The sequence below is a fragment of the Staurois parvus genome, unplaced genomic scaffold (assembly GCF_062004578.1).
Source record: "Staurois parvus isolate SC_StPar_1 unplaced genomic scaffold, SC_StPar_1.0 ptg000210l, whole genome shotgun sequence".
Taxonomy (NCBI): Eukaryota; Metazoa; Chordata; class Amphibia; order Anura; family Ranidae; genus Staurois; species Staurois parvus.
The window spans coordinates 1,577,693-1,595,903 of NW_028318006.1; the positions used below are offsets into that span (position 1 = coordinate 1,577,693).

Below are 18,211 nucleotides of genomic sequence, written 5' to 3' on the forward strand. Positions count from 1 at the left end.
AAAAAAAGTCACTTGCACTACCATTCCTTGTTAAAGAGTAAATCTACTTTCATGGGGGGGGGGGGGGTGGAAAATATAGCATATACAATTGCTAAATAAGCCATATTGTAATTGATTAAAAATATACCTTTCCTATTTAATCTAATTTTCTGTAAACTGCAATGCTTTATGGAAACCTGAAATGAATTTCGCACACGACTGGTGTCCAGAACTTCCCCAGATATGTCATTTCCTGCTTTTGTGATTTCCCAGAACTCCGGGAACACTGCAAATGCATCAGCTGATTAAGGCATCATGCACACTGCAGTTCAAAGAAGCTGCTCCTACACCAATTTGAGCTTTTATTCTTTTCTGCCTGTTAACTCCCATCCATGTTAGCCTTTGTGTCCATGCACACTGTAGGAATTTCAGTTTAGTGGCCGGGGAGTTTACAGGCAGAATAAAATCCATCACTTGTGCGTTTAGGAAAAGCTTTTGAGCATGAAAACAAAAGAAACGCTCAAAGTGAAAAGACACGCATCAGCACACGTTAATGCATTCTAATGGGCAGAATTCTGGCCAATAAAATACATTACTGAACATGCAAACACCGCTGCTTATTATTGCATTGTTAATTCTGAAAACTCCTGTAGCTCAAAAATAGTTTTTGAGCTTCAGTGTGCATGATGGCTTGTCATTCCCAATCAGATTCACTCTCCACACAAACAACTTTTTCTTCAGAACAGAAACAGCCAGGAATCTGCAACAAAATCTGTTTAAATCCTGTCACGCTTACCCCTAGCACAGGTGGTCAGACACTATAGCTGGCTTCTGTGTGCTTCACCTATAGCAGGCTCCTTTCCCATAAGGCAAGCGGGCCTACTGGTACTCCGTTTCCCCGAGGACTTATACACAATGTCAGTGTCTGGCTGCCACGCTGGGGCAGGCACAAACTGAGCACAGCAAACAAGTTCTTGCAGCTGGCAGACAAAAAATGGTTTGATGACAGTCCAGGCACAAGGCAGGCAAGGTTCAGAATAGTCAGGGCCAAATCTGTAATCAAAAGGCTGGCAGAGTTCAGAGTAGTCAATATCCGATCTGAGGTAATCAACGAGGGAATCCAAACTAGCAGGCACACAATATCACAAGCATGAGACTGCAGGCTTGGCTGGCTTAAATCAGGTTTGGTCTCCACCCAGAGACTTGTCACATCAATCACCTTGCAGATGGACAGGGAGGGAGAATGTATCACAGCCAAAACCAGGATGCTGTGGAGACCAGCAGCTGTGATTGAGCAGGGATACTACATGCTCCTCACAAATCCATGCAATGTACAAAGATCTCCCAGAGAGGACTACTTTTTCCCCTCAACAAAAGTAGAGATACTCTTTAATAGCACCCCAAACACAGCAGACAAAAAGTGAGCTTTAGCATGTGAGAATTTGCAAAAATGTGTCATTGAAAAACACGCAAAGCTCTGAAGGGTAAGTTTCTTTGAACGTGTGTAGGGCACCCCGATGAAACAAACAGGACTGCATGATGTCACAAGACAGTAGTGTGAATGTGAGCTTATAAGGGTGGTCATTGAAGCCCCCCGCCAATTGGGGAACAGTGGTAATGTTCCCAATTACATTGGTTTGAGTAGTTCTCACTTGCAACGGCAGTCCCTGTAGAAGCCCATCAATCATCGGATGTCAGAGGAAAGTTGTGCTCCTAATATTGGTGGTGGAGATGAATCTGCATCTGCTCAAGGAACGCCTGACGTTCCGCTTCAGTTCATGATTATTACAAGTACTTAGATAGTGCTGTCAATTTACGCCGTGCTCATCATATAAAACTCCACGTTCTCATCAGTCACTGCCCTCAAGGAGCTTATGATCTAAGGTCCCTAAAGCCTGGTAGACAAGAAAATTGGACGAAAAATACCGCTTTTGATGTGATCACCTGATCGTTATTATACAGAGCCAATCCCGACTGTTCATGCGCAATTATCCAAAGTGACAAGTGATAGCCAGGTACGACGCGTCGGGAAGATTGACTTCAACAAGCACACGTTTTCTCATAAAACAACAGAACGATTTTTGTTTAATCAGCACAGTATACGTCCGTGACCAAGGCCACACATGCTCAGACACGAAAGAATACATTACATCACTTTTCAAGTTGTATTCTGTCATACAAGACTTTTCGTAAACCCCTTCATTTTCAATAGGAGACTAGCATGCAAAAAGAAAACAAAAGGCACAATGACCACTTGCAGGATATTCTCATCCAGTGCCCGAGGCTTAACTCACATTCATACTGCCCATATATCGGGGCCAAGTAACCTACCAGCAGGCCTTTGGAGTGTGGATGGAAACTGGAGTGCCTGGAGGAAACCCACACGGATACAGGGAGAACATGCAAAATCCAGACAGGTGGTGCTGTGGGTGGGATTCGAACCAATGACCTGTGCTTAGATGTAGATACACTTCTAAGAAAATGTGAACTAAAGAGCAATCAGCCAACAGAAGCCATGAGGAAATCCGTTCTAGAGTGTCCTGGTCACGTGTGTGGGCAATGTGGCGCCTCCTAGGAGTTCTCCCAAGTACGCCACAACTCTCACCGCGGTCACACAATGCTCCAGAGTGACAACTACAGCGTAAGTGTTCACACCCAGTCACACACGGCTCCCCGGCTGTAGTGACACATGGGGACTACCTCCTCCACAGGGCAGCTATAGCTCCACACTCCCAATCCCCGCAATCCATTCTTCCCGTCATCCGGTCCCCCTGTTATCCTCTCCACTACACCAACCTGGCCCTCTTTCAGCTGATGCTAGGCGACAACAAGCGACCGGCGAACACTCCACTTCATGGTCAGGCGGCCTAGGACTCGGGAAAATAATGGCGCCAACGACCTCACACACTCACACTGCCTAACGCCACGGCTGCCCAGCAACGAATGGCGTCACTGGCTCGCCCATAACGAGAGGTGGTGATTGGAGGGCGAAGCCAATGAGATATGGGGAGCCGTCATGTCTCCACACACGCAGTCATGTTTTAGAAGGCCAATATCCAAGGATGAAGCTCCTTTGCCTCTGGAAGTATGGCGGAGCCGGGCTCATTCCCCTTTAGTCTCAGCTCGCTCCAGTGTGTGAGTTCAGAAGGCGGGGAGAAATTGGAGGAGTGTTCATGTCTTCCATAGCTGGCCTCCTGTGTGACTGCGTCATGTCTCCTGCTGGCAGCCTACAGGAGCCAGACTCCATAGATTATAGGAGGAAATGGCGAAATCCTACCACACACTGAATGTGGCTATAAAACTGGAATGACCTTGTGTTACTGTGCGGTTATAGTGTATAGAAAGCCAAATCTACAGGACACAAGGACATTGTACGTCTTCAACCATGAATTCTATGCAGCATCCTTCCAGTCATAACACCTTAGATTGTACGCCCCTTGAGGGTTAGGGACTGATGTGAATGTACAATATATATGTAAAGCACTGTGTAAATTGACAGCGCTATATAAGTACCTGAAATAAATAAGACAAGAAAACAAAACAGCTGGGACAGCAGCACTGTATATAATACCTCACACTCCCACCAGCCCTCCTTTTGTTTTGTTTTGTTTTTTTGTTAAAGGGTAACTCCACTTTGGTGAGAAAAAAAGCAAATACAAAACAAAAATACATAAAACATAAACATTTACTTCACATAACATTGTAACTGAATGTTATTTAACCACTAGCCCTCCAGAGGATTTACCCCCCTTCCTGACCAGGCCATTTTGTTTGCGATACAACGCTGCGTTATTTTAACTGACAATTGCACGGTCATGCAACACTGCACCCAAATTAAATTTACGTCCTTTTGTTCCCACAAATAGAGCTTTCTTTCAATGGTATTTGATCGCCTGTGCAATTTTTTATTTGTTTGCCCTATAAACAAAAAAAGAACAACAATTTCAAGAAACATTTTTTTACTAGTAATGGTAGCTATCAGCAACTTATAGCGGGACTGCGGCAGGCATTCTGACACTGGGGGGTAACTGACTTGATGTCACTGACATCCCCAGTGACACCAATATAGTGATCAGTGCTAATAAAAAGCAGTGTACTAATGACACTGGGCAGGAAGGGGTTAACGTGGGGTGATCAAAGGGTTAACTGTGCTGTGTGCTGTTTCACTGCTTGGGCTGTGTGTGTTTCACTGTAAGCACACTGCTATGCAGAGGCATACAAAGCAGTGTGCAGGAGCGATCACCGAGTGCCGGTGGGGAATCACCGGGTGGGACCTGGTGAATGACAGCCAAGGGTGCGAATACCGGCGAGGGTATTGTGTGCAGCTCATGCACGCCCCCTGAATGAAAATGCAAAATCACATATATATACAGTATATATACGTGATTTTGCACATCCCTGCCGCCCTGTAGCAGTATTTCTGCTATAAGGCGGAGAGGAAGCGGTTAAACTTGTAAACATAAAAGTGCCAGAAAAGGCTTGGTCTTCAAGTGGTTACATGATGTCAAGGTTTGAAAGGAAGACATATGATATACACTCAGCGATCATGTTATTAGGTACACCTTGCTAGAGTCAAGAAAATATCTCCCACACCATTACACCACCACCACAAGCCTTAATCGTTGATACAAGGCAGGATGGATCCATGCTTCCATGTTGTTTACACCATATTCTGACCCTACCATCTGAATGTTGCAGCAACCAGGCATTTTCATCCACACAACTGCCACTCACTGGATATTTTCTCTTTTTCGGACCATTCTCTGTAAACCCTAGAGATGGGTGTGCGTGAAAATCCCAGTAGATCAGCAGTTTTTTAAATACTCAGACCAGCCCATCTGGCACCAACAACAATGCCGTGTTCAAGGTCACCTAAATCCCCTTTCTTCCCCATTCAGATGCTCAGTTTGAACTTCAGAAAATTGTCTCCACCACGTCCATATGCCTAAATGCATTCAGTTGCTTACATGTGATTGGCTGATTAGCAATTTGTGTTACCAAGCAATTGAACAGGTGTGCCAAATACGTGGCTGTTGAGTGTATACACCATTAGGACAGATTGTCCATGTTCTGGATTCTGGGGGTAATTTTTGTCATGTTATACCCGGGCAGTATAATGTCTATGTTTTAGACCCCTGGGTGGTAATCCTGTCTTGTATGTATACAGGTTGTACATTTTTCTGTTATAAACCACAAGGGAGTGGTGGGGGATAGATTGGATTGTATCAGTGGGTCGGTGGAAAGCCCTTTGCACAGCAATGCAAGCACAAGGAACATTTTTAGCAACCGATTGCCAACCAGAAAAGAGATGTAGCATTGGTAAAGACGTGGTGATTTGTCCTTTTCTCCCCAACATAGGCCACCAAGTTGAACAAGGTTGGTGATATGTGAGCAGTCTTGTTCACCATAGAAAAGCGAACAATCACAGATCAGTTGTGATGACCAATACACACTTTTGTGGGGAATTCAGGACCAGTATGTGCCGTCTGGCATTTTGGACTGAGCAACCAATTTTTCCGGGGGGAGGGGGGGGGGCAGGGGCGTTTGCAGGGGCAGTTGGTGACGGAATGGAGGACTTTAATGTAAAGGAGCACTGTGATATAAAGGGGACTTCACTGTAAAGAGGCACTGTATTGATTACAGTGCCCCTTCACAGCACAGTCCCCTTTATATCACAGTGCGCTAGAGATCAAATCACAGTGTGCCCTATATATTCAAAGAGATGGCCCAATCCAGCAAAGAGACATCCCAATTCAGCAAAGAGACATCCCCACCCAGCTAATAGACATCCCTATCCAGCAAAGAGACATCCCAATCTACAAGGAGATGGGATGTCTCTTTGCTGGACTGGGATGTCCCTTCTTAGACTGGGCTGTCTCTTTACTGGATTGGGATGTCTCTTTGCTGGACCCAATCAAGCGAAGAGACAGCCCTGTCCAGCGAAGAGACATCCCAGTCCAGTAAAGAGACATCCCCTTCCAGCAAAGAGACATCCCCATCCAGCAAAGAGACATCCCCATCCAGCAAAGAGACATCCCATCCAGCAAAGAGACAGTCTGTCCAGCAAAGAGACAGCTCATCCAGCAAAGATACATCCTGCCCAGCAAAAAAACAACCTGCCCAGCAAAGAGATAGCCCGTCCAGCAAAGAAACAGCTCATCCAGCAAAGAGACAGCCCTGTCCAGCAAAGAGACAGCCTGTTCAGCAAGAGACAGCTCAACCAGTAAAGAAACAGCCAGTCCAGCAAAGAGACATCCTGCCCAGCAAATAGAAAGCCCAATCCACCGCAGCTACAGAGCTGTCAGAGTGTGCTGGATGGTATAGGTACAGAGGCCCGCCGTTGTCCCTTCAGTGTGGCTGTGTGTGCAGTGGATCTGTCTGTGTATCCTTGGCAGCACTTCCTGTTTGTCGCTGGAGCCGTCAATGTCTCTCCTCCTGTTGCCCCTGCTTTAGGCATAGCCGCATAGCAGGAGGTTAGCGGCAGCCATGGTCTGTGTTAGCCGTGTCCAGACCGTGGTCGCCACTTACCTCAAGCTTTGTGGCCCGGTCATCAACAGGTCGCTCTTCTTAAGCCCGGCGGCCCCAGCCCACAGGGTAAATGCCCGGTGTGCCCTATGGCCAGTCCAAGCCTGCCTGTGGGAAAATATTAGCCATATTACACCAAGTAGCAGAGTGTCATATGTATTAGTTAAATATTTGTTTGATGGATTTTAGGATTACAGAAAATCAGATGCATTTTTAAAGAACACGTGAGCAAACTTTAATGAAGGCTGAACAGAATCAATATATAACTCTTCTGGTTATTCATAGATTCCAAAATAGAATTATACAGAAAAGTTCTGTGCATTACCTAATCCTGACTCCTGAACTCTGAGATTTAATTTTGACCTCTGAATTCTCTACGAAACTTAATCCTGATCCCTGAACTCTCCTACAATTAGTATCCAATTCAGTCTATGTGTTTTGTGTTTTTTTCAGCTTTTTCAGGACTGAAACAAATGCATTCCTATATAAAATGGGGGTAGATAAAATCCAACTACAAGAAATAATAATGGAAATATCAATTAAATAAATGACATATATGCAGTGACTCAAAGCCCCAACAAGGGGAAGACAAAAAGCAGAAGAAAAATCTAACTGTCCCTTATTACCCAATGAAGACAAAGGATGCAAAAGAAGGAAAAGAAAAGAAAATAAAAACACAGCAACATCACCCATGTGATACCAGTGGTTCATGATCTATAAGCAGAAACATTCTTTAGTGTGTTCGCCCCTACAATTTGCATATGTGACCATAAAGGACTCTGGGAAGTGAACTATGTCATCTTAAGTTTGTGTAACCAGAATTTTTTGTCTTTTTAGATGATGTAAAGCAGTCAGTGGTGTTGGAGGGGATATACAAGATCATCAGATAGATATCAATAAAAATGAGTATCCATCATGGATGTGAGCGAGAACAAATGCATGGCACTAGAGCTCTGATCCTGCATTAATCCTACTCCATCCTAGGGCACATTTGGGCTTTCTCCTTCTCAACCTGCACCCTGGATGCCCCACAACCTAACCGAACATCCCAGACGGACTCCATATCCCCAGGTAAGCCTTGCCCTACTAGAGCCCAGGCAAGCACTCCCCGTCCTTCTTCCTACACAGCCATTTTAGACACGAAGCCTGCTACCATGTAGGTCACAACCCAGATGGCCTTAGCAGCATTTCCGACTGATGACCCTTCCTCGCAAGATCCTGGCAGCCATAACTACCTGCAAGGAGACGCTAACAACTAAAATAGACTTCCTGGCCACGGACATCGGTCTGATCAGACACGATCTTGACAAATTCTGCTCTAGGGTCTCGGAGGCCGAAAGTCGCATCTCACAGGTGGAAAATATTGTGCTTGCAGATTCCATAGAACTCCACGCTTTACAGCTGCAGGTGAGAGCGCTCCAAGAGAGGGTTATGCATACAGAAAAGCGCCTCCACCACAACAATGTGGGGATCCTGGGCCTACCGGAGCACGCTGAGGGGCCTAGAACAGCAGAGTTTGCAGAGGCATTTCTGGTGAAACTACTAGATTTGAAGGATCTCCCACTGACCTTCATAGTTGAGTGGGCTCATAGAGTTCTCCTTGTCCCTCCGATACCGGGGGCACCTGCAAGGCCCTTCCTGCTAAAAATGCTCAACTATTGTGGTCATGACAGGATCCTGGCAGCTGCGAGAAACAAACCGGATCTCCACTATGAGAACTCCAAAAACGTCCTCTTCCCAGATTACTCTCTTAAAGTCCAACACCGCCGGAGATCATTCACTGAGGTCTGTGGACTCCTTAGGGAAAAAGGCATTAAACTGAGCCTCTTGTATCCCAGCAGGCTCCTAATAGTGGATGGAGACCGCACCTGCTTTTTTGAATTACCTGAAGCGGCTTCCTCTTGGCTGGACACCAGATAGACTCCGTGACTTCTACCCTGCTGATGCATTGAGCTTGCAGCAACCTGTCTTCTTTCAAGCAAGTATGCTGATCTTCCACCAACATTACTTTTTTTTTTACCCTTTCTCTAACTCTGACTGCTCTCTGTTGGATCCATCATGAGACTTTCCCTGTTATCAATGGGGTGACCCCACTCTAATTCATCTTTGCTGCAGTCCTCTCACCCCTTGTGCCTTATATGATGCCCTCATTCTGCTCTATGTCATCCATGAGGAAGGCCCACATATCTGGGCTCAAAGGTGACTACAATGACTCTTCAGCAAGTCTTACAACCTGGGCACTGTTGGGTCACCCGTTAGCTGACCTCCCTCCACTGCCATTGTTGCTGAAGTGACCCCTAGGCTTCAGCCCCCACACTGGACATGTGTGTTAGTTGTGACCAGTTTTGTTTGTTCTTTGTTCTGGGTTAAAGTCAATTCCATGCAGCCCTTCTTGTTCTGAATGGGGTCAGGAACTGACGGGAACTGTACTACGGTGCTTGGGTTGTGTTTGTTTTTGGTTACTTCTAGCTCTGATGTCTTGGCAGTGTCTCGTGATCTTTTTGCTGCTCATTAGGTACCCCCTTGCCATACATTCATTTCCGTGATTCCAGTTATACTATGGCCTCAAATACCTTTGAGACGCAAAAAATTATATCATGGTATGTCAGGGGTCTGAATTTGAAATTTAAGAGGGCTCTCCTTTTTCAGTACCTTAAGGATCATACCCCTCCACATACTGTTGTTACAAGAAATGCACCTAACGGGCAGCAAAATTCTGGCACTGTAGAGACCTTGGGTACAAATGATCTTTCACGCCTAGTATTCAAACTCTTGCAGTCAGTGGTTGATTCAGATCAAACTGGATTAATGGCTCATAAAGCCACGGATATTAATTTGTGTAGACTTTTACAAATATCCATGCTCAACATTCTAATGTAGGTACCAAGGTGGTGGCTTCATACTTCTTGACATAGAGATGGCCTTTGATACCGTGGAATGGACTTACCTCTGGGAGGTGCTTCACAGGATGGGGTTCCCCTTATAATTTATACACTGTTTCCAGACTATATATCACAGCCCTACGGCTGTTCTCAGATTGGTTTATCCTCCCCCTTTGCCCAACATAGGGGCACCCGGCAGGGCTGCCTTCTCTCCATAGTGCTATTTGCTATTGCAATGGAGCCTGTGGCGGAGGCCCTGCGAGTCTCCCTTTGATTAAGGGTTTACGGATTGCTTGGCTGGAGGAGAGGGTGGCCTTGTATACGAACACTTTATTACTGTTCCTCAGTGATGCAGGTCCTTCGTTGGAGGGAGCACTACAAACCTTGAATGCTGTCAGGAAAGGCTTGCCCATAGTGCAATTGAGTGTTTGCAGTGCATAAATATGAGTATGCGCAGAACAACAACGGGCCACACAGATGTGCATAGATATGGGCAAAAACGCTCACGAATGCAAGCACATGTGCACTCGCACATCCAGGCACGTGCCTGTCATGAATGCTGGCGCTAAAAGGGCTATTTAAACTGGCTGCAGTCTTGTCTCATTGCTATTAGGTCTGCAGCTTCTGAGTGTGTTCCTGATCCTTCTGCCTGACCTCTGTTATTACCCGGCTTGTTCCTGATCTTCACTTGTCTGCTACCTGCCCTGACCCTTGATTGTCTTGACTACTCCTTTGCCCCCTGATCGTGTCTGATTGTACCTCTACTGCTGACTTGGCCTATGACCTGACTTCTCTGCCGCCTGCCATCTATGCTTGATCTGCCCGATTGTTACCGACCCGGCCTGTCTGACTTTGCATCTGCCTCCCTGCTGGCTACAGTTCATAAGTCTGGAAAGTCTGCATCTGGATTCTGCTTCCTGCTGTTACCTATAACTCGCTGTCAAGCAAGATCCGTGCCTAGCTGTCCACCTTCAACCTGTCCTGCTTCCTCATCTGTCCGTGGACTTCAACTCACGCACCTACTACTGGACTGATCACAGGCACTCATACCTCACCGTGCTCCTGTGGCTACTGTCCCACTACGAGTGGCCCTCGAGCCAGAGCTGTACGGGAGGCCGGCCTCTTCACGTCAGGCTCACTATCTAAGGTATGTGACAAATGCATTCTCTACCAATACAGGAATGAGGGTTAACGTGTCCAAATCCTTGCTATTCACAATTGACCCTGAGGCCCATGGTTCGGCATTGTCACCTTTACAGTTACAGTGGGTTGAGGAATTCAGATATTTGGGAGTAATAGTATCCGGTAAGGTCACAGATTACTTTCGTCATCACCTCTCACCAGTGTACTAGCCCACCAAGATCCAGCTGAAGGCATGGAAGAACCTGCCCTTATCACTATTGGGCCACATATATCTGATAAAGATGAAAATACTTCCCAAATACACTTACCTGTTTAGACACTCCCCTCAATGGATTCCACAGTACTTTTTGCACAATTGAATCAATTATTTTCTTTTTTTTTTTGTTGGGTCCCCCGCGATACAAATTCACCACATTAATGAGGCCCACCACCAGAGGGGGTTTGGCTGTACCGGACTGCCACAAACACTTCTTGGCTTCCCAATTGATGAGGGCTAGGTAGTGGCTATGCCCCGATCTGGCCAAAACTTTCACTGTGTTAGAGGTGGCAGTCCTACACTCCTTAGAGGCCTTTCAACACCCTTTTTTCCAAGGCTCCAAAGCCCCCTACCCACTGACGCCCTGCATGGTTACCACTTTCAAAGCTTGGTAATTGGGTCTGGCTACCAAAGCTTTTCCACAGGTATCTCCAAATACCCCACTATGGTTTAACCCTACCTTGCCACATTTGTATACACTTCCTGACCCACAGGCCTGGGCCAAATACAAAATAAGTCTTATGTCCCATATTGTGGACAATATACACTGTATATTGTCCTCAGCTTACAAAGTTACTGCCTCTTACTACTTTCGGCACCTTCAGTTGTCCCACGCCTTCAGCAGCCAATTTTCACACAATTCCACACCATTGGTACAGTCCGACTTAGAGCATCTGCTTCGGACTGAGTGCTCCGAAAAACCAGTTTCAGTGTTATACAACCATTTGCTTTTAGTCTCCATCCCTGATTTTTTTTGCTCTTCAACAACAGTAGTTGCGGGACATTCCAGAATTAGATGATGAAGACTGGGAAAGCATGTGGGACCTTCCCTCCCATCATCTAGTCTCTATTTGAGATAGACTCATACAATTCAAAATTGTTCACATGGCCTATTTTACTTCATATAGACTCCACAAAATGAACCCTGCAACCTCACCAGAATGCTGGCAGTGCGTCCATTTTCCTAGGGACTTCTCCCATTTCTTTTGGGACTGTCCTGCAATTACCTGATATTGGGGAAAGGTGATCTCCACAATAAATGGTATAGAAAAACGCAATTGCTTTCATGAGTCTTTGTCTACTGGGCTTAGTGGAGGAACTTACCCCCACTGTGTCTGAAAGAACCATGCTGAGCATACTCTTATTTTATGCCAGGAAGGCAATTGTAATATCATGGAAGAAAGTTGCCCCAACATTCCCTTAATTTTTGTAAACATATGGTTAACAGCAGTTAGCCTCTGTATAAAGATACCTATGCCCACCAAGGATGCCTGAAGAAATATGATGAAGTTTGGACGCATTGGTTATCTAAACCATCCACAGCGGCAATGTGTGATAGCCCTTAGATTCCCCTAGAGAGCCCTTTTCTTTATGACACCAGTTAATAGGCATGCAGTGCCCTCTGGACAGGGGTGTACCACTCTGTAGTATATGCCTGGTTGATCTTGCTGCCACAACTTCTTTTCTATGAGTTGAGCATTTGTGTTCCAGTAATTCTGTCTTTTCTCACCTACTTATCAGAGCTATAGTATAGCTATTTGTTACTCTGGCTCCTGCGTCGGCAGTTGTGTTTATGTTGTTCTGTTAAGTGTATTGTATTTGAAATACTCTAATAGAAAGATATTAAAAAAAAAATGAGTGTCCATGACTTGGAGAGATTTGTAGTTGGCAGGATATACATACACGTATACGTGTACACAGATCAGGGGTTCAATAGTAACTGAAGTGGAGCGGTCAGGAGACAGTCTGGGGTAACAACAGTTTCAGTTCCACGTCTCTGAGGTTAGAATATGTCACATGGGATCACTACCGGGTCAGACAACCTTGACAGCATCCTGGGAACAGGGCACTACTTGTGATGTTTCCCAGAATTTTGCATTCTGTGTTAATAGTGTGCACTGTCATAAGAACTCTTGAAATTAAAGTATATGTAAAACTTAAAGGATAAGTTCACCTTTTGGACAAAAATAATAAATGCACATTTTTTTGCAGGTAAAAAAATGTGCATTTATTATTTTGTCCAAAGGAGCCTGGAAAGCATTGCACCAGCAATCAGTAGATCGCTGATGCCATGTAGGTCTCCTGCAGACCTGTCAGAATATCAGCTTGTCGTATGGGATATACTGACAGGAAGCTTCAATGAACTACCACGGCGCTCCACGCACGGCGCCGTGGTAGTTCAGTGAAAACATTACGAGCTGTAGGCACTCATTCACAGAACTCTGTTCTGTTTTAAAACCTGACAGATGGTATGGGGCAACTACTCCCCGTACTATCTGTCAGGATGGGGGGCGCCTGGCACGGCTGTAGCTATGGGAACATGTTACATGTTTCACCCTAAGAACGGGTGGAACATGTAACACGTTCCAAAGGTGAACTTATCCTTTAAACTTTTTTTTTTCAGTTTTGAATGGAGAGTCGAAGGAACGTTCATCCACCTTGCTTGTGTGGATAAGGGAATTGGTTGGCTTTTTTTCGTTCAGTGCATCGAATGTACAAAAAAAAAACCTGTCTATGAACAGCCTAAGCCACAGAGGGATTTCCAGCCCTGGTGTGACCCAGACTCTGAAGACTCTTTAATAAGTATGCCGTGTGAGCAGAGCATTGGAGGCTAGTTAGCTTATTGGCACCATTGAGCCCCAATAAAACTATCTGCTAGTTTCAACTGAAATGGTTAACAAGCAGGAAAAATATGTGATGCGTAACTAACTAGAGGGTCTCGAACACGTACCACTCTATGCTCTGTTGCTGCTTCAGCGTGCGGTAGCTGCTTCTTGCCATTACTCCAATTTGCAAGAGACACACAATTCCACCTCAGTGGGTTCTTTCTGCCACCTACAATATCCTGGACACCTCCAGCCATTGAACTGCTCCTGCTCTCAGTGGCTGGTTTGTATGAACACATGGTTTTTACCTGGATCCAATTGACAAACATTTGGAAACTTTTTTAACAAGAAAACGTTAAAAAATGTCGATCCTGTCAGGTCAGGTCCCATATTTAGTGTTCATATGCACAAAAAGGAAGGGAGCATACCACAAGAATGCTTTATTGAAAAGTTACTATAAAAAATGGATTTTGCTCTATACCTCAACCCAAACCAAAGTGTGAATAAACTATGTATCCAAAAATTCACTAATACCGATAGATATTCTGGACTTACAAATTCTGTCTATTGATTAAAGGTCAAAACAAACTGAACACAAAAATACACCCATTAAAATCTAACAAGACATGTCTAAGGACCAATGATGTATCTAAAATCTAACCTTACAAACACAAAAAACAAACTCTCTTTTAAACCATTGTGTTTGCTAGCAGGTTGTGTGATATGTACCTGCCACAGCTGTAAGGTCTGTATGTCAAACCCAAGGGACATGCACTAAAGAGATGTCCAAGGATCCAGCTACTATCCTTACTGATTTTGTGCTTGTAGAACACTTAGAACTTGACTATGTAGCACCCTCTAGTGTGCTACTAGAATAGTGCAGAGAATTATAGGTAAAATCATTGAGTGTGACTCATAGTAATTGTGTGAGTCTGTGATTTAGGTTATTGCAGGTCAGCTGGATGACTCAGCAGATTGTGGCTCCATCGCCTCCTCCTGACACTAGAGGACCATAGAACCCTGCAGAAGTCGGTAAGCAGGAAGGGGTGGAGACCTACTCTACATGCTCATGGGAGTCCAGTCAATCCCACGTTTAGAGACCCTAGTCGAGTGGTGGACTGGGCCATAAATATGGAGTCAGGCTGATGGAGAAGTCAGGTGAAATATAGAGTGCTAAGGAGACTGTCTGTGCCTAGGAGGGGTGCTTTAGGTCTAGGGGGGCCAGCCTCCAGGCTCGGTAAGAGCATCTTACTACAAGGGACTCTACTCAAGCTTGCTACTACCCTGTTTCCCCGAAAATCAGACCTACCCCAAAAATAAGACCTAGTACTATTTTTGGGAATTGCTAAAGTATAAGACCTACCCCGAAGATAAGACCTAGTTGTGATCAGGGCATTTTTGTAGCCGGAACTTGGCGGAATGCGGTTCCGCCACCTCTGGCACTGACCTTTTGCACACCAATATCTACTGTCTCTTATAAACACAGAAGCGCAGCTTTTCTGTTTGCAAGTGACAGTCCTTGTAAGTGACAGCATCATCAACTTCCACAGAAACTCCCTATCTCTGTACTCTGTGGGACAGGGAATGAACAGATATCTACAGGCGCAGTGTGTTTAGGGGCAGGACATCTCATCCTGCAGCCTAATGCATGGAAGCTAATGCCCCAGGGGTGATCAACGGCAAGCGGGGAAAAGGTGGAGCGATGAGCGAGTGTGCTTGGTGCACTGTGTGTGAAGATAGGACCCGAAACGAGAGTTACTATAGGAAAGGGCTGGCTGCTTACAGCTGTGTTTTGGAAAGCTAGCTAGCCATATGAGGGCAGTAGAGGGGGGAGAGTAGAATGTGCAAAGGTGAGCTGCAGTCAGGTGTTGCAGAGGTAAATTGACAGGTGAGTTGCTGACAGGTTGCATAGGTGAGCTATGGCTGGGAAGAGGTGAGCTGAGTTGCAACCCACTTCTGCACAGCTCAGCTCTGCACCCCCCGACCACGGCTTGCCTCTGCACTCCCTGGCCACAGCTGGCCTCTGCACCCCCTGGCCACAGCTTGCCTCTGCACCCCCTGGCCACAGCTGGCCTCTGCACCCCCTGGCCACAGTTGGCTTCTGCACCCTGTCTGTGGCTCATCTCTGCACCCTGTCTGTGGCTCATCTCTGCACCCTGTCTGGCTCATCTCTGCACCCTGTCTGAAACTCACCTGTCAATTCACCTCTGCAACACCTGACTGCAGCTCATAACTGTCATCAGCCAGCCCTCTCTATAGTAACCCTCATCCACAACTGCCTGCAGCTCACCTCTGCACTCCCTGTCCACACCTGTACATTAAAAAAATAAGACCTAGTGTGTTTTTTGAGCCCTCCAAAAAAATAAGACAGTGTCCTATTTTTGGTGAAACACAGTATTATTGCCATTGCTGCCTTAAAGTTGAAGTCTACTGTTTTCTTTAAGCACGGACTTCATCATAGCTTATCTAAGAGAATATTTAAAGTCCTCAACTGTACATAGTTCTTATTTCTGGAGTATCAAACCTAATTCCCCATCCCTATCCAAGCTCTTCAAAAATAAAAACAACACCCCTAGACTAGTTATTGGAGAAACGTGTGAGTGAGCCTGTGTTCCTGGCAAAGTATTTTCGGAAGACCTGGACAGTATTCCTACAGCTCCTACAGGAGTAACACTACATATATCTTTTTCCAAATTAGTATCCTGTCAGTGAATATGTGGAGATCTTTTTGATTGAAATGTCTTTGGTCAGTCGTCGCACCCAGAGTGCTCACCAAGGTAATGGCACTTGCGCTACTCTTATTACGCTCCCAGGGTATTCCCATTGTAGGACATTGTAGGACACTTGGATGATCTCCTATTGAGGGAATGGTTGGACCAACAATCCTGTTATTAAAGTACAGTTTATCCAAAGACTTTTTTTTCTAATAAAGTAGAGAATGGATAAAACCTCTGCCATATCATGTACATTCCATTGGGAAGATTGCCTGTTACTTTGTGTCCTGCAAACACAGCAGAAAATGAGAGACTATTTCTATAGCTACAGCATGAACTGTAGTATGCTCCCTGTGAATGAGACCAAAGTCTCCACAGCTGGGACACACAAAAAGCAATAAAAGCCTAACCCTTCGATACTCCATTTAAAACTAATACAACTAAAAAAAGATTAAGTTTTAGATATACTTTAACGTCAGGGCTGCTTATGGCAGTGTTCACATTTATGGGGATTTATTTTGCTCAGACGGAACTCAGGGAAATGATAAGCATTCTGGATATTGTGTTGTTTAATATAAAAAATATAAATATAATTTTTTAAATAAAGGGAGTTTTTAAATAGTGGCAGTACAGTGACTTCATGTTTCCCATGTTATCCTTGCAGCACTGGAGTTGAATCCCAGCCAGGACTCTGCAAGGAGATAGCATGTTCTGCCATTGTTTAATTGTGTTTCCTCTGGGTACTGCAGTTTCCTCCCAACACTCCAAATACATACTTTAGGATAACTGGTTTCTGTCTAAAAGGTCAAAGTGCTGTGTAAACAGCCCAGGGTCTTGATTTCTGTGTTATGACCAGGGTTTTTTTTCAGCGGGAACGTGGGGAACGCAGTTCTGGCACATCCAGCACTGAATCTATGCAATGGTTAGGGATGCTGAGGTGTGCTGAAGGGTCTATTGATGCTGGCTGCTGGAGATCTATTGTTGCTGGGGAGGAGGAATATATTTTGTACTGGGGAAGTCTATTGATGCTGGTGGGGGATCTATTGTTGCTAGGGGTTTATCTTGTGTTGCTGGGGGGTCAATTGTTGATAGGATGGATCTACTGTTGATAGAAGGGTCTAATATTGCTGAATGATGGGAGGATCTCTTGTTGCTGGCGGGTGTATTGTTGCTGGAGGGATCTATTGTTTCTGGAGGGGATCTATTGTTGCTGGCTGCAGGAGATCTATTTTACTGCTTTTCTTATTATCATTAACAAATTCCATACAGATTACTTAGCACCAAAAAATTATACTTGGTTTTGTATTCTGTAAAAGGGCAGTACTGGGAGGGGGTAGAACCAAGGAACAGTGCTCGGAGATGGGTAGGGGGTGGAGACAAGGGGTAACTTGGAAAGGGAGAGTTCCTGTACCCTATGTCTGAGAAAAATAGCCCTGGTTACAACCCACTCTCAGCAAATTCTGAGAGTGGGTTGAAACACAGAAAAATGGATTAGGATGGTGACCAAGGCTGGTGACGAGTTCCTTTCATTGTCCACAGGTGGTTTTTCCATGAATCACCCCCAGGGGTTTCAGCATTGATAATGGGATACATCACTCAGCTTGAAATTACTGGAATTCACACTGTAGAAGAACAGAGCAGATCCCTTAGCTGTTGTACTTGCACCCAGAGAAGGTTACTACAGTGCACCCTCTGCTGTTCTGGACTGTCTGGCCTTTTTCTTGTTGTTTGACACTGTTAGCAGCATGTTAGTTGTGTTAGAACAGGGGTCTCCAAACTTTTGAAACAAAGGGCCAGTTTACAGTACTTCAAACTTTAGGGGGGCCAAATTGTGGCCAGTGGGAGTAGAAAATGCCCTGGCATCAGTGGGAGTAAACAATACCCTAGGCTTGGTGGTTAGTGGGAGGAACAGTGCCTCATCGTTGGTGTCAGTGGGATAATTAGTTCCCCATTCTGGTATCAGTCATAGGAACAGTGCCCCATCACTGGTGTCAGTGGGAGTAACAGTGCCCTGTTGCTGGTGGAAGTGGGAGGAACAGTGCCCCGTTGCAGGTGTCAGTGGAAGGAACAGTGCCCCGTCATTAGGATCAGTGGGAGGAACAGTGC

At 45.3% G+C, this 18,211-nt stretch overlaps 1 protein-coding gene across 2 annotated transcripts in view; it reads right to left on the reverse strand.

The window, feature by feature from the left end:
• The window catches only part of IVNS1ABP (influenza virus NS1A binding protein), an 83,505-nt gene extending 80,574 nt beyond the window's left edge, over nt 1–2,931 (reverse strand). The window contains exon 1 of one of the 2 annotated variants that reach the window (XM_089678818.1): nt 2,776–2,931. The gene's annotated coding sequence lies outside the window, so the exon portion shown is untranslated. Of the gene's footprint in view, nt 1–2,310; nt 2,494–2,775 lie in introns of those variants that run through there. The other variant, XM_089678819.1, reaches the window with a different exon arrangement.
• Nucleotides 2,932–18,211: the final 15,280 nt, after the last annotated feature.